At 50.0% G+C, this 15,316-nt stretch overlaps 1 protein-coding gene across 5 annotated transcripts in view; it reads left to right on the plus strand.

Moving 5' to 3' along the window:
- CLCN4 (chloride voltage-gated channel 4) overlaps positions 1-15,316 on the plus strand; it is an 89,498-nt gene that overhangs the window by 12,948 nt on the left and 61,234 nt on the right. The window contains exon 1 of one of the 5 annotated variants that reach the window (XM_082375617.1): positions 291-491. The exons of 3 other annotated variants lie outside the window; for them this stretch is intronic. The gene's annotated coding sequence lies outside the window, so the exon portion shown is untranslated. Of the gene's footprint in view, positions 1-290; positions 492-9,015; positions 9,038-15,316 lie in introns of those variants that run through there. One more of the 5 variants, XM_082375618.1, reaches the window with a different exon arrangement.

Below are 15,316 nucleotides of genomic sequence, written 5' to 3' on the forward strand. Positions count from 1 at the left end.
TGCATCTTGAAAGCGAGACTCCATCATCTCAAATGAATTTGAAGTTGGTGGGGTTTCAGGTGAGATGGAGAGGGGAGGGGAGGAGCTTTGACTAGTGGGGGAACCGGCCTCCAGGACGGGCCCGCTGACTGCCTCCTGTGTTCATGGCCAAGTGCAGCCTCTCCCACACTGAGTCCCTCAGGGCTGGCTGTGCCCCCGGCGGGGCACGCTGGAAGGGGCGGCGTGTGACTCGCAAGGCTAGGTCGTAGAGACTGCTGCTTCCACCTCGCTCCTGTGGAGCACTTGTTCTAGAGGAAGCCGACTGCCGTGTCCCGAGGACGCTCAAGCAGTCCCGTGGAGGCGCAGGGTGCAGTGGAACCGAGCCCTCGCGCCAACAGCCAGCACTGACTTGCCTTCAGATGCCTGCGGCCCTGGGCGACAGCCTCCTGAGAGACCTCGAGTCAGAAAGACCCAGCCAAGCTGCTCCTGAATCCCCAACCCATCGATACTGTGTAAGATTATATGTTTATTATTTTAAGCTGCGGAGTTCTGAGCTAGTTTGTTATGTAGCATTCTAGATAATACACGTGGGGAGGAGAGGAGCTCCATGCACGGTTTAGGTTATTGATTGTAAGTTAGGGCATATTGATGATGAGCTTCAGTGCATTGATTTTAAGTAAATGGACAGCTGCGTATATTTCAGGAAAATGTCTACTTCCCTGTTGATCTTCATAGCCTGGAGACTTCAGTCTTCACTAGCCCCCAAAGGCCAGTGGGGTTTGGATGTCTGCTGTCACTTCAGGCACCCAGCGTTGCCAATCTGGGATGTGACTTTCTTTGGGAGCATCTCCCCTTTTCTCCCTGCACCAGTGAAACGTGCTCCAGCCTGTAGTGCAGCTTGGAGCCCATGTCATGGTGGGTTTGCCAACCCCAGTGCCTTTGCTCGGTCAGAGGGTTCAGACTTTGGACCTGAATTATTTCAGTGGGAGATCAGTTTTTCTAGGTAGGTATTTTAAAAGAGAAAGAAAGTAGTTCACAGGCGCTTGAGAGAAGTGTTGCAGCATGCCAACTAAAAAATCTAACTTTTGTACAGTGAGGCGGAGAGATTTAATTCTAGTTGATGGGTCTTTTGGGGTGCCTTGAGTAATAAATCTTTTATTGAAATATAGGTGCAGAAAAGTGTGTAAAGTGTAAGTGTACAGCTTGATGAATTTTCACAAAGTGATCACACCTGGGTAACCAGTGCCCAGATCAAGAAACAGGAAGTGGGACTTCCCTGGTGGCACGGTGGTTAAGACTCAGTGCTCCCAATGCAGGGGGCCCGGGTTCGATCCCTGGTCAGGGAACTAGATCCCACATGCCTGCTGCAACTAAGAGTTCGCACGCCACAACTAAGGAGCCCACGTGCTGCAACTAAGGAGCTGGCGAGCTGCAACTAAGACCCAGCACAACTAACTAACTAACTAAATAAATAAACATTAAAAAAAAAAGAAAAAGATAAAACGTGACCAGCCACCAGAAGCCACCCCCATGTCCCTTCTGGTCACTCCTCAGCCCAAGGGTAACTGCTGTCCTGATTAACTCCGCACATTCGGTTTGCTTGTTTGGAACTTTGTTTTAATGGACTCGTGTGTCCCTGTGTCTGGCCTTCCCTTGACATTGGGTTTGCGAATTTCATCCTTGTCAGTGTACGTAGTGGTAGGTTGTTCATCCTTGTGGTTGTGTCTAGTCGCATAGTTTTCTCTGTATATAGGTGTCTTTTTTTCTCTTGCTGCTGTTTTTCTTTTCTTGCTGCTTTTAAGATATCCTCCTTTTCACTGGGTTTAGCAATGTGATTATGCCACCCCTCAGTGTGGTTTTATTCTGTTATTTATTTGGGTGCTTGGGGTGTATTGATTCGCTGAGCTTCTTGTATCTGTGGTCTTGTAGTCTCGTAGTTTAAATCCTGTAGAACGGGATTTCCTAGAGCAAAAGTTCTGGGCCACAAATGAAAACGTATTTCAGAGAAATTTCTTGAGAGAACTTAAAGGGAGTTTTAAACCAATTTCCCTCTCACCTCCTGCACTTGGATAAGAAATGTGAAGTAGGGTTTGGCTCATCCGGCTGCTACAGGGACTGCCAAGTCTTGGTGCTCCCCTCTTCCCGCTGTGATGGGTCCAAAGTCGACTTCTTTGGGCTCCCAAGATTCTGGGTCAGATGCCTGTGGTTGGGTGTCAGCCAGGATGTTGGCCGGCTGCACCGAGGAAGAGATCTGTCTATATTTGTCAGCCCAGCTTTTTTCCTGGGTGAGAAGTAATAAGGGAAAAATCAGGATGAATCGAGCAGTTAAAGAAACCCCCCGAACCTAGGAGGGGAAAGCAAGGCATGCCCTTCAGACTTGCGTTGCTACAGAGGATAAAACTGCGGACCATGGTGCATGCGAAAGGCGACGCAGTCAAAGAGACGTGTCCCAACCTCTCATTTTCACGTCTAGTGACTTGAGTATGGTTTTTGCATTCTTTTTGTCCTGTGTATACTCACAGGTAAGCTATCTTTCTTGTATGTATTTTTGAGTGTGCCTGTGCAGTGATGTCCCAAGCGTTAAGCTTACCGCTTCATAGAGTTTTCTATCTCTAAATGGATGCAGTTTTGTTTGTTTTTTAAAAAAATGTTTATTTAAATGTAGTTGATTTACAATGTTGTGTTAGTTTCAGGTGTACAGCAAAGTGATTCAGTTATACGTATATACGTAAATATATGTATTCTTTTTTTTTGCATTCTCTTCCATTACAGGTTATTACAAGATATTGAGTAGTGTTCCCTGTGCTATACAGTAGGTCCTTGTGGGTTATCGATTTCATATTTTAATCCCAAGCTCTTAATTTATCCCTCCCTCCCCCTTTCTCCTTTGGTAACCGTTAAGTTTGTGTTCTGTGTCTGTGGGTCTATTTCTGTTTTGTAAGTAAGTTCGCGTGTATCATCTTTTAAGATTCCACATACAGGTGATATCATATGGTGTTTGTCTGTCTGACTTACTTCACTGAGTGTGACCATCTGTAGGTGTAGATGGATGTAGTTTTAATAACGCTCCTTGTAGAGGAGAGATCGTGTGTGCGGTGGGTGAAGCTTTTTAGGGTTAACGGATGTTGTAACTGTACAGCTGGCTCAGCAAACACTGCCTCAAAGGTGCAGACGGTAGATGGGCGTGAGTAACGCAGGCCTCTGCCCTCAGGAGCTCAGAGGCAGCAAGCTTTGAAACAGTGATTCCAGTTTATAAGTAAGATTGATATTCAAAACAGTAGTAATTAAAACACAGCGGGAAGGACGCAGGGAGGGAAACGGAGTGGGGAATAGGGGGCGAATGAAGGGCTTATAAGGGCCTGGTTGTTAAAGCCCGGTCCGCGGACCAGCAGCATCGACCTTCCTGGGAGCTTGTGAGAAATGCACATTCTCGGGCCTTGCCCCAGAGCTGCTGAAGCTCAATGTCTGGGGCCGCGACCAGGACCGGGACCCAGCCCTCCCGATTTGCCAGGTCACCTGTTGCAATCAGTAAAGTGTGTCAGGGAGTTTTCCTGCGTTCTTACACGGATGGCAGGTTTTACTTTGCCCATTAGTACAACTTACCCATTTGGTTTCTTTTAAGGGTCGTGCTTTGGTGTCATCCCTAAAATCTCTGCCTAGCCCTAGGTCATGAAGATTTTGCCCATTTGTACAGGGCCATAAACATCACTCAGGGATTTATGCAGGCAAAGGCATCCCTGGCTGAAGAAAGAGAAAGTGGCCCGCGATGCCGCCTTCATTTGGGTTCTCTGAGAAGCGGACCCTGAGACGAGGATTCTGGTGCAGGGCGTTTCTTGGGTGCTGCAGGGACGCTGGGAGGGGCGACCGGGAGAAGAAGGCACCCGTTAGAGCCTGGGCTGTTAATGCAGCTCACCCTGTGGGCAGCTGGAGCTTAACTCCATGCTTTGGAAACTCTAGAAAATGATGCTTGCTGTGTCACGAGCTCCCCGAGTCACCTGTGGGTTCACTAGGAGGACTTAGGGGACCCAGTGTATAGTTGTCTTCACTGCTGTGACCTCCTATAATGGAAGGCTATAAAGCAAAATCAGCAAAGGGAAAAGGCGACGGGGCAAAGTCTGGAGGAAACCAGGCTCCGGCTCCCAGAGTCCTCTTCCCGTGGAGTCCCACAGGATGTGCTTCACTTTGCCCACAGTGAGCTGAGGCAGCACGGGGGACGCGCTCTCTACCCAGGAAGCTTGTTGGTCTCAGTGCCCAGATTTCTACTGCGGGCTGGTCCTGTAGGCACTCTGTCCAGCTCGTATCAAAATTCCAGACTCCCGGAAGGAGAGCAGAGGTTCGGCATCAGTCACAGTACTTGGACAACCAGTTTAGGTACCACGAGCCATTCTTATCAGTGCTGGGGATGGTGTCAACCCTCCTGGAATCCAAGTTCCCAGGTGCCAGCCGAGGGCCAGCCTTGCCAGCAGGCCTTTCTGAAGAGAGCAGTCTCTGGCCTGCAGTGCTAAGTCTTTTCTGCACAGGTACGAAACACATGCCTTGAAATGATCCCGTTCAGGGGGCGAGGGAGTGGGAGTATTTATGCACCAGTTCCTGAGGGTCATCGGTTAATACCTGCTCCCAATAATGCTCTTCAGGTGTGCCACACCAGCAGAGCCACCTTCCACGGGGCCTGAGGCAGTGACCTCAGGCGCAGAGATACAGTTGGGAATCAGCTGGAGCTCACTGGAAGGTTTTGAGGGATATGGGTGGGGCACTGGGAGCATCAGGTACAATAGTTATTCTAGAAATTGGGTGGGGACGACAGAGCCATGTGTCCAGGGCAGTTCACATGCATGTAGTCATGCGGCAGTATTACAACTGTGGGTGAAAAGACCAAGGTCAAGGCTTCCCTCTAACTTCCTTGGGGTGTGGCAGGCATGCCGGGTAGGAGGCACCGGGGGAGCCATGGATGGGCACCTCCTCCCTGTGTCTGCCTGTTTCTTTCTCTTCTTCTGAGCCTCCCATATGCATATATTTGTTCACTTGATGGAGTCCCATAAGTCCCTTAGTGTGTGTGTGTGTGTGAGTGTGAGTGTGAGTGTGTGAACGAGCATTGTGGAGGCAGAAGATACTGGTATGTTTAACAAATGTTTGCTATAGCCTCAAACATGCATGGCAAAAAAAATTTTTTTTCTTTATCCACACGAGCACATTGGGAGACCCATGTCTGTTGTGTAATTTGAAGCTAGCTGTGAATTTGTATTGGATTGCATTTTTGAAGCGTGTCATGGTGGTGTGTGCACAGAGATCCAGGGCATGAATAAAGGCAGGCCGGCGTCCCCTCATTCATTTTAAGCTCCTGATTTCCTCCCCCGTCAGAGAACTGAGTGGATGGGGAGCTGGCCTGGCCGCCCTAGGAGGAGGGGCTGGGGGGAAAGGGTTTACACTGGATCACACTGTCATGATGATGATTGTGGTAATGCAGCCCTCGAGTTGAGGTGTGACACTCTTCAAAGGCAGGAGCTCCAAGACTGCCCTCTTCCCCACCACCCCCCCTCCAGGATCACAATCTGCATTTTAATAAGACCCCAGGGGATTCATGGGCTCATCCCAGCCTGATTCAGGGTCTCACCTGCGAGGCTGCACTTTGAAGGCACCTGGGGAGCTTTAGAAGTGCTGATGCCTGGGCCCCCAGACCCGGATTTAACTACTCCGGACTGGACCTGGGGTTGGGGGCCTTTGTGAAAGGCCCCAGGTGATTGGGCTGTGCAGCCAGGGCTGGGACTGGCCTGGGACCTGCTCACCGCACCTCCTCAAAACTCTCCTTTCTCAGCCCCCAAGACACCTGCCCTCCTGCCTGCCTCTGACCACAGCTTCTTTTTTTAAATTTTTAATTAATTAATTTGGCTGCGTTGGGTCTTCGTTGCTGCGCGTGGGCTTTCTCTAGTAGCGGCGAGCGGGGGCTACTCTTCGTTGCGGTGCGCGGGCTTCTCATTGCGGTGGCTTCTCTTGTTGCAGAGCACAGGCTCTAGGTGCGCGGGCTTCAGTAGTTGTGGCTCTCGGGCTCAGTAGCTGTGGCTCGTGGGCTCCAGAGCGCAGGCCCAGTGGTTGTGGCGCACGGGCTTAGTTGCTCCGCGGCATGTGGGATCTTCCCGGAGCAGGGCTCGAACCTGTGTCCCCTGCATTGGAGGCGGATTCTCAACCACTGCGCCCCCAGGGAAGCCCCTGACCACGGCTTGTTAATCTGCTTGGGCCGTGATTCTGTCTCTGGCCCTCAGTCCCGCCTGGCTCCCCGGATTTCTTCTTTTCAGAGTCTTCTCCCATATAGGCCATTAGAGAGCACTGAGTAGAGTTCCCTGTGCCGTACAGCAGGTTCTCACTAGCTGTCTGCTTTATATCTAGTAGGGTGTGTATATGTCAGTGCCCGTCTCCCAATTCACGCCTCCCTCCTCCCCGGGTTTCTTCTTTTCAGAGTCTTTTCCCATATAGGCCATTAGAGAGCACTGAGTAGAGTTCCCTGTGCCGTACAGCAGGTTCTCACTAGCTGTCTGCTTTATATCTAGTAGGGTGTGTATATGTCAGTGCCCGTCTCCCAATTCACGCCTCCCTCCTCCCTGGGTTTCTGACTTCAGCCCGGTCCCTTTTCTATATTCAAAGTGTGGTCCGCAGACCGGCAGCAACAGCTTGTGAGAAATGCAGAGTCTCAGGCCCTACCGTGGCCGTGCTGGGTCAGAATCCGCATTTTAGCCAGCTGCGCAGTGTGCCAGATGTGCGGGAAGGCGGGAGAGGCGCCGCTCCCGCTGTCAGGGCGCGGGGAACTGGTGGCGTTGGCGGGAGCCAGGGAACCGGCCGCAGGAACGGGACGGCCCTTGCTTGCTCAGTTTCTCGGTGTCGCTGTTGACGTTGGCGCGGGCCGCTCTTTGCTGTGCGGCCGTCCTGCGCACTTGGGATGGTTATCGGCATCCCTGGCCGCACCCACTTGATGCCGGGAGCGCCCCCGGCCTCCCCCGCAGTCGTGGCAGCCGGGACTCTCTCCAGGCACCGCCAAGTGGCGGCCTAGGGACACAGTTGGCCCTGGTGGGTGCTGCCACTGCTTCAAGCACAGCTTGCCTGCAGTGGAAGGCCACTCTGGGGAGAAATGACCTGTGAATCCACATGGTTCAAAGGTCACCAGTTGACTCTGGGGCCCCCAAATATAACCCCCTGCAGGGAAGTGCCCAAAAGGCTCGTTTGGCCCAGTTGCGGATGAAGGCAGAATTTCTCCACCTCAGCGCTGGCGGCACTTGGCGCCGTCCTGGTCCCTGTCGGGTGCTGAGCAGCAACCCTGGCCTCCACCCACTAGATGCCAGCTGCGCCCCTGTCCGAGGTGACAGAATGTGCCCGGTGACCCCTGGGGGCAGAATTGCCTGTTGGGAGCCCCTGGCCCGTCCCTCTTTGGTCCGTGTCGCCCGGTCTCATCCCCCCGCGGTAGACCCGCCGCAGAGGTGGCGGCCCCCAGGGTAGCCACTCCCCTGGACGGAGGGTCCTCCTTTTCGCTGTCGTCCGCATGTGGCACTGCATGGGTCCCCTGCTCGCCCCGCAGCCGGTCGCTGTGCCTGGCGGTTGGAGACTGTCACTGGCCCGCCTGGGTCACGTGCCCACGGTGGGGCGGGGAAGCTTTGGTACCCAATGGAGGGGAGGGACGGTTCTGGGGGGCGAGAATGGCCTGCTCTTGCACCCCTGTGCGGAGCTAAGTGCTCGGCTGCACTGCCGTCTAGCCGGTGACCGGCTCATCTAGCAAATGCCAGGTGCCGGCGTTTCTCTGCCCGTCTCCGGGCCGCCTCGGAGGGCACTCAGCCCTCTTACAGGTGCGCAGCCCAGGCTCGGCGGGGCTGGCGAGGCACCCACATTGGCCTGCAGGGCCCAGGTGTCCTAACCCCCCATGCCCCCTTCAGTTTCTCCCCCTCCAGGCCTCCCTCCACGGGCCTGGCAGAGGGCTCTTTCCAGGGCATCCTCTTCTTCTCCAAACGCTTCTGCATCTCAAAAGAAAGCGAGCGTTTTTAGACAGCCCCGAAGCCCCTGCCCATCGAACTGGAGCTTTCCTTCCCACCGTAGTCCCCTTCTGCCCAAACCTCCAGGACCGTGGGGAGTGGGGAAGGGCTTGTGCTCCAAAGAAAAATGACGCTACTATTGCCGGAAGACGGAACAGATGCGCTGGGCAAAAGCCACAAGTGAGAATCGTGCCTAAGAAGCTGCATTTCCTGATGGGCAGCCCGCATTTTCAAACACTTCTTCAAATTGCAAAGTATAGCAAACACGCCCCAAAGTGCCTAACACCTAACTGTATGGCTTAATGGATCGAACACGAAGCCTCCGTGTCACCACCTAACATATAATTTATAGGATGCCACGTAGATGGAATCACACTGTGGATTCTGATGCATCTCGACTTCGGTCAGCAGGCTGTGTGAGACCCACCCATTGCAAGCACACTTCGGGAAGCACTGGAGTCAGAGGGTGTGTAGAAGCCGAGAAGCCACTGAAGGTGACAGAGGAGTGGCCACGGGCCGGAGCGGGAATTGCCCTTGAGTTGCTCAGGGCACAGAGCCCAAGCCATGGGCTGTGGAGACAGGAGTTCCTGTGACCTGAGGCAGGAGTTGGGGCTAAAGGAGGCTGAGGGAAGGATGGCGGGTGAGGCAGGGCAGGGTACTGGTTGGAGCAGATGGAGAGGAGGCAGGCCCCGCCCGGTGGGCTCAGCTGCCCCAGGCAGCAGGGCTGCTCACACAGCACCCTCTGGTGGCCCAGTGGTGCAATGACACCCCTCTGAGCCCCAGGGAGCCCAGGCTGGTGGCCTTCAGAGGAGCGGCCAGCACCAAGGAGCTGGCGGCCAGCAGACATCAGCCCTGAGTTTAGTGCCTGCTGTAATCCATGCAGGTTGCAAGAAAAGTGACTTGTGATTGGTTGTTGGAGCTTCTGGAAAATCTGTAAGACATGAAGCTTTTTTCCGTATTTTTTTTTTAGTTGTCATCTCAGGCCTGGCTCTGAACTCTGTGTTCTCGAATCCTCTCCTCCTTGTGTCCCACTCCTTTCACGGTGTCTTGTGAGTATGTGTGACCTCTAGCCCTGATGGCCTTGACCACTTTGTCAAAGTGATGCTATGACCATATTTGTATTCACAAGCCAGGGGCATCTGGTGTCTTGAAGCATTAGGATAGCTAATTTGTTGGAGAAACTTTTCCGATGGTAGGATATCATAGAAACCTTGATGTGTATGTGTGTGTGTTAAGAACTACCTTTTATACCTCCAAAGCTTCCAGGTTGAAACGCCGCCCGGGAGGTCCTGTGGTTGCATTTCCGGGGTCCCATCCTTCCCTTCCAGAATCCTGTGCAGGGCGGCCGTGCCTCTTCATCTGTGTACGTTCCCAGCGGGTGGTGACGCTTGCGCTGCTGCTTGTGTTGGTAGGTGAGGCTTGAAGGCCTGCCGGTGGCTCTGGCACCGTGGACAAGGGCCTGGCAGGTGGCAGATGCCCCATGACTGCTTGTGTCAAGTAGCGCCCAGCAGCCCCCGAGCGCGGCCTGTTTCTGTAGGTCACACGCCAGGGCACACAGGCACACGTCTTCTTTCCGCTCTGTCTGGGCAGTTCTGTGCTTCAACGACCAAAGGGCCGACTGGATGAATTGCGACCGAGACTGCATGGCCCCTGAGCTGAAAACATTTCCCATCTGGCCCTTTGTAGGAAACATTTGCCAAGCCCTGAATGGCAGTTAAGTTACTGCGAGGGCACAGGGAGGAGAAAGACAGCGAGGCCAGCTTGCTGGAAAGGCTCATGGAGCCGGGAAGGGGTTTTGGTGGCAGTTTTCACCACGCCCACGCTGCCAGAGGAACCTGCTGGAACTCACCCTTGGGGTGACCAGCCTTCCTTGCTGGTTGGAGACCTTCGGTTTTTTTTTTTTTTTTTTGGCTGCACTGTGCAGCTTGCGAGATCTTAGTTCCCCGACCAGGGATCGAACCCGGGCCCTCGGCAGTGAAAGCACAGAGTCCTAACCACTGGACCGCCGGGGAATTCCGAGACTTTTAATATTTTAATCTGAGTGATGACTTTCCGTTCCATCTGCCCAGGTCATCTGGGGATTAGCTCATAGTGTCATGGCTCCAAGTGGGAAACCAGCCAAATGTCCATCCACAGTAGAAGGGATAAACTCATGGGGGTCTGTTTCCACCATTGAATACTATAGAACAGGAAGAGGCAAAGGACATCATCCCGTGGGCCAAATCCAGCTCACTGCCTGAGCCAAAATGAGCTAAGAACGTTTTTTATATTTTTTAATGATGGAAAGAAACTGAAGGAAGAATAATACTTTGTTACAGGTGAAGATTATTTGAAATTCAGACTTCATTGTCGATAAATCGAGTTTCATTGCCACATAGCCCCAGCCATTAATTTGTGCACTGTCTCTGGCTGCTTTTACGTGACAGTGGCAGAGTTGAGTAGTCCCGACAGAGGCCATGTGGCCCACAGAGCTACAAATATTTACTCTCTGGCCCTTAATAGAAAAAGTTCACTGTTGTAGAGCATAGAGAATGAATGAACAATAATTAGATACACTCAACAACATGGCTAGATCTTACAACACCATATAGAACAGAAGAAGCTGGAAACGAAAGATCCCATTTATATAAAGTTCAAAAACGGGCAAAATTAATCTGTGGTGTGAGGATAGTGATGCCCTTTCCGGGTGGGGTAGGGCCTGGAAGGGGCCATGAGGGAGCTTCTGGGGGCTGGTCACGTTCTGTTCTTGATCTGGGTGCTGGTGATATGCGTGAGCTCACTTTGTGAAAATTTGTGGAGGTGTCCACTTAGGACTTTTGCCTTTTTATGGATAGATGTTTCTTTCAATAAAAAGCTTACTTAAGTGATTTCAGTCTGGCAGCTCCTCAAAAGGTTAAACGTAGACTTACCATATGACCCAGTAATTCTACTCCTAGGTGTCTACCCAAGAGAACTGAAAATACATGTCTACGTGAAGACTGGAATGATCATAGCAGCATTAGTCACAATAGCCCCAAAGTGGAAACAGCCCAGATGTCCGTCAGCTGATGAACGGACAAACACAACGTGGTACATCCACACAACGGAGTATTTTTCAGCCATAAAACGGAGTGAAGCACTGATGCTCCAACATGGACAAACCTTGAAAACATTATAATAAGAGAAAGAAGCCAGACACAAAAGGCCGCATATGATATGATTCCATTTCTGTGACGTGTCCAGAAGAGGCAAATCTGTAGAGGAGGAAAGTAGATGAGTGGTTACGAGGGGCTGGGCCAGGAGAGGGACTGCTGTGGGCATGGGGTTACTTTTAGAGGATGAAAATGTTCTGGAATTAGATAGTGCACCTCTGTGAGCCAGAAGGAAAAGGTCCCAAGATGACAGCCACCTCGCCTGCTCTTTCGTGCTGCCCTTCCAAGCACAGGTGACTCGAAGGTTGACAGGGGGAAGGCCTGACTTTTCCACCAGCTAATCCAGACCTGCCCCCAGATCCAGGCCGGATGAGTAACGCAGAGCAGTTTCCAGAATGTAGGTAAAATGAGGACGTTAGATTTGCTACTTCTGTTTACTAAAATAGCAGTTGCACGAAAAGCAGGGCAAGTTGGAAGACTGTAGATAACTCACTTCCTGGACTTGCCCTGTGGTTATGCCCAGGCCAGCCCCGACTTCCCTGGTCTCTGTTTCCCTCTGGCTGGATTGGAGGGAACAAGCATCTTCCTAGTAGCTACTGGTGCACATGTGTTTCCACCAAGGAGAGGAGCGTGGACTCTTGGCTTCTTGCTGGTTACAAGATCCCCCTGCTTACCTGGGGCTTGCTTTTTCTATGTTTTTAATAATCTTTTCTGAGTTACACTTTTGGGTTCGCATTTCTAGCTGTTAAGGGCAATAATGCTCACAGATATCACTATAGCTTTTGAGGATGTGAGATTACCACTCAGATGATCTCAGTTTTGCCAGCAGTGAAGAGTATGTTGTTTTTTCACATGATTTTCTGCTCTGTAATGACTGATAGAAACGGCTGGCAGTGAAGACAGCTCTGAAATTTCTGGAAAGTTCCCGAGGCTTAACCAATATCTGTGCAGGGACAGAAAGTTTTGATGAATTAAAGATTGTTTGCTTGTCCCCGAGCGTGTGGAAGGGGCTGGTACTAAGTTTCAGTCTCTGTGTCATCTGCTCTGGGTGGAAAGCACCTGAGAAACAGTCCAGCCCAGGACTGTAGTTTTTGAGAGGAGGGCGGTGAGGGTCAGCGGGGGTCAGCGGAGGTCACACAGCCAAATGGGATTCACGCAAATTTCTCAGGTTAGTGGTCCTTTCACTTTGAGTAGATGTATTTCGTTTGAAAGAAAATAGTCTCTAATAAATGTAAACACTTTGAGGAGTTTTCAGGAGAAGATATTTAAAATGCCAGGCGTAGATTCATGTTTTAATGGCCTCACGAGTCCTTGGTAAACAGAAATCGTAGCAGGTCCCCCAAAAGTTCAGTTTGACTTGCTTAATCTCCCTGAGCAGAACTGGAATCCATCAGGTCCCTTCTGTGAGCTACAGACATCAAAGGACTGATTAGATAAACTTTGGGAATGAGGGAACATGCAGGGTGGTAAGGAAAATGTGTTTTCATGAAACACTTAAGGTTTTTTTTTTTTAACTTTATTATTATTATTTTTTATTGGAGTATAGTTGCTTTACAATGTTGTGTTAGTTTCTGCTGTACAACAAAGTGAATCAGCTATACGTATACGTATACCCTCTCCCCCTTGGACCTCCCCGCCCCCCCGTCTCGCCCATCTAGGTCATCACAGAGCACTGAGCTGAGCTCCCTGCGCTACACAGCAGGTTCCCACTAGCTCTCTATTTTACACGTGGTAGTGTATTTATGTGAATCCTAATCTTCCAATTCGTCCCACCCTCCCCTTCCACCCCCCGTGTCCACATGTCCATTCTCTATGTCTGCGTCTCTATTCCTGCCCTGCAAATAGGTTCATCTGTACCATTTTTCTAGATTCCACATGTATGCATTAATATACGATATTTGTTTTTCTCTTTCTGACTTACTTCACTCTGTACGACAGGCTCTAGGTCCATCCACATCTCTACAAATGACCCAGTTTCGTTCTTTGTTATGACTGAGTAATATTCCATTGTATATATGTGCCACATCTTCTTTATCCACTCATCTGTTGTTGTTTTTTTAACATCTTTATTGGAGTATAATTGCTTTACAATGGTATGTTAGTTTCTGCTGTATAACAAAGTGAATCACTTATACGTATACATATATCCCCATATCTCCTCCCTCTTGCGTCTCCCTCCCACCCTCCCTATCCCACCCGTCTAGGTGGTCACAAAGCACCGAGCTGATCTCCCTGTGCTACGCGGCTGCTTCCCAGTAGCTATCTTATTTTACGTTTGGTAGTGAATATATATCCATGCCACTCTCTCACTTTGTCCCAGCTTACCCTTCCCCCTCCCTGTGTCCTTCGGTCCATTCTCTACATCTGCGTCTTTATTCCTGTCCTGCCCCTATGTTCATCAGAACCTTTTTTTTTTTTTTAGATTCCATATATATGTGTTAGCGTACAATAGTTGTTTTTCTCTTTCTGACTTACTTCACTCTGTATGACAGACTCTAGGTCCATCCACCTCACTACAAATAACTCAATCACGTTTCTTTTTATGGCTGAATAATATTCCATTGTATATATGTGCCACATCTTCTTTATCCATTCATCTGTTGATGGACACTTAGGTTGCTTCCATGTCCTGGCTATTGTAAATAGTGCTGCAATAAACATTGGGGTGCATGTCTCTTTTTGAATTATGGTTTTCTCTAGGTATATGCCCAGTAGTGGGGTTGCTGGGTCATATGGTGGTTCTATTTTTGGTTTTTTAAGGAACCTGCATAGTGTTCTTCATAGTGGCTGTATCATTTACATTCCCACCACCAGTGCAAGAGGGTTCCCTTTTCTCCACACCCTCTCCAGCATTTATTGTTTGTAGGTTTTTTTTTTTCATAAGAAAGCTTTTACCATTTTTTTTTTAAACTTTGGGTTTATTTATTTATTTATTTATTTATTTATTTATGGCTGTGTTGGATCTTCGTTTCTGTGCGAGGGCTTTCTCTAGTTGCGGCAAGTGGGGGCCACTCTTCATCACGGTGCACAGGCCTCTCATTATTGTGGCCTCTCTTGTTGCGGAGCACAGGCTCCAGACGCGCAGGCTCAGTAATTGTGGCTCACGGGCCTAGTTGCTCCGCGGTATGTGGGATCTTCCCAGTCCACGGCTCGAACCCGTGTCCCCTGCATTGGCAGGCAGATTCTCAACCACTGCGCCACCAGGGAAGCCCGTTTGTAGGTTTTTTGGGTTTTTTTTTTTTAATTTTTTTTTTAAATTTATTATTTATTTATTATTTTTATTTTTGGCTGTGTTGGGTCTTCGTTTCTGTGTGAGGCCTTTCTCCAGTTGCGGCGAGTGGGGGCCACTCTTCATCGCGATGCGCGGGCCTCTCACTGTCGCGGCCTCTCTTGTTGCGGAGCAGAGGCTCCAGACACTCAGGCTCAGTAGCTGTGGCTCACGGGCCCAGTTGCTCCGCGGCATGTGGGATCTTCCCAGACCAGGGCTCGAACCCGTGTCCCCTGCATTGGCAGGCGGATTCTCAACCACTGCGCCACCAGGGAAGCCCCCGTTTGTAGGTTTTTTGATGATGGCATTCTGACTGGTGTGAGGTGATACCTCATTGTAGTTTTGATTTGCATTTCTCTAATAATTAGTGATGTTGAGCATCTTTTCAAGTACCTCTTGGCCATCTGTATGTCTTCTTTGGTGAAATGTCTATTTAGGCCTTCTGCCCATTTTTTGATTGGATTGTTTGTTTGTTATTGAGCTGCATGAGCTGTTTGTATATTTTGGAGATTAATCCGTTGTCGGTTGCTTCATTTGCAAATATTTTCTGCCATTCTGAGGGTTGTCTTTTTGTCTTGTTTCTGGTTTCCTTTGCTGTGCAAAAGCTTTTAAGTTTCATTAGGTCCCATTTGTTTATTTTTGTTTTTATTTTCATTATTCTACAAGGTGGGTCAAAAAAGATCTTGCTGTGATTTATGTCAAAGAGTGTTTTTCCTATGTTTTCCTCTAAGAGTTTTATAGTGCCTGGTCTTACATTTAGGTCTTTAATCCATTTTGAGTTTATTTTTGTGTATGGTGTTAGGGAGTGTTCTAATTTCATTCTTTTACATGTAGCTGTCCAGTTTTCCCAGCACCACTTATTGAAGAGACTGCCTTTTCTCCATCGTATATCCTTGCCTCCTTTGTCATAGATTTTTTGACCAGAGGTG

This window comes from Balaenoptera borealis (assembly GCF_965194805.1).
Source record: "Balaenoptera borealis genome assembly, chromosome: X".
Lineage (NCBI taxonomy): Eukaryota > Metazoa > Chordata > Mammalia > Artiodactyla > Balaenopteridae > Balaenoptera > Balaenoptera borealis.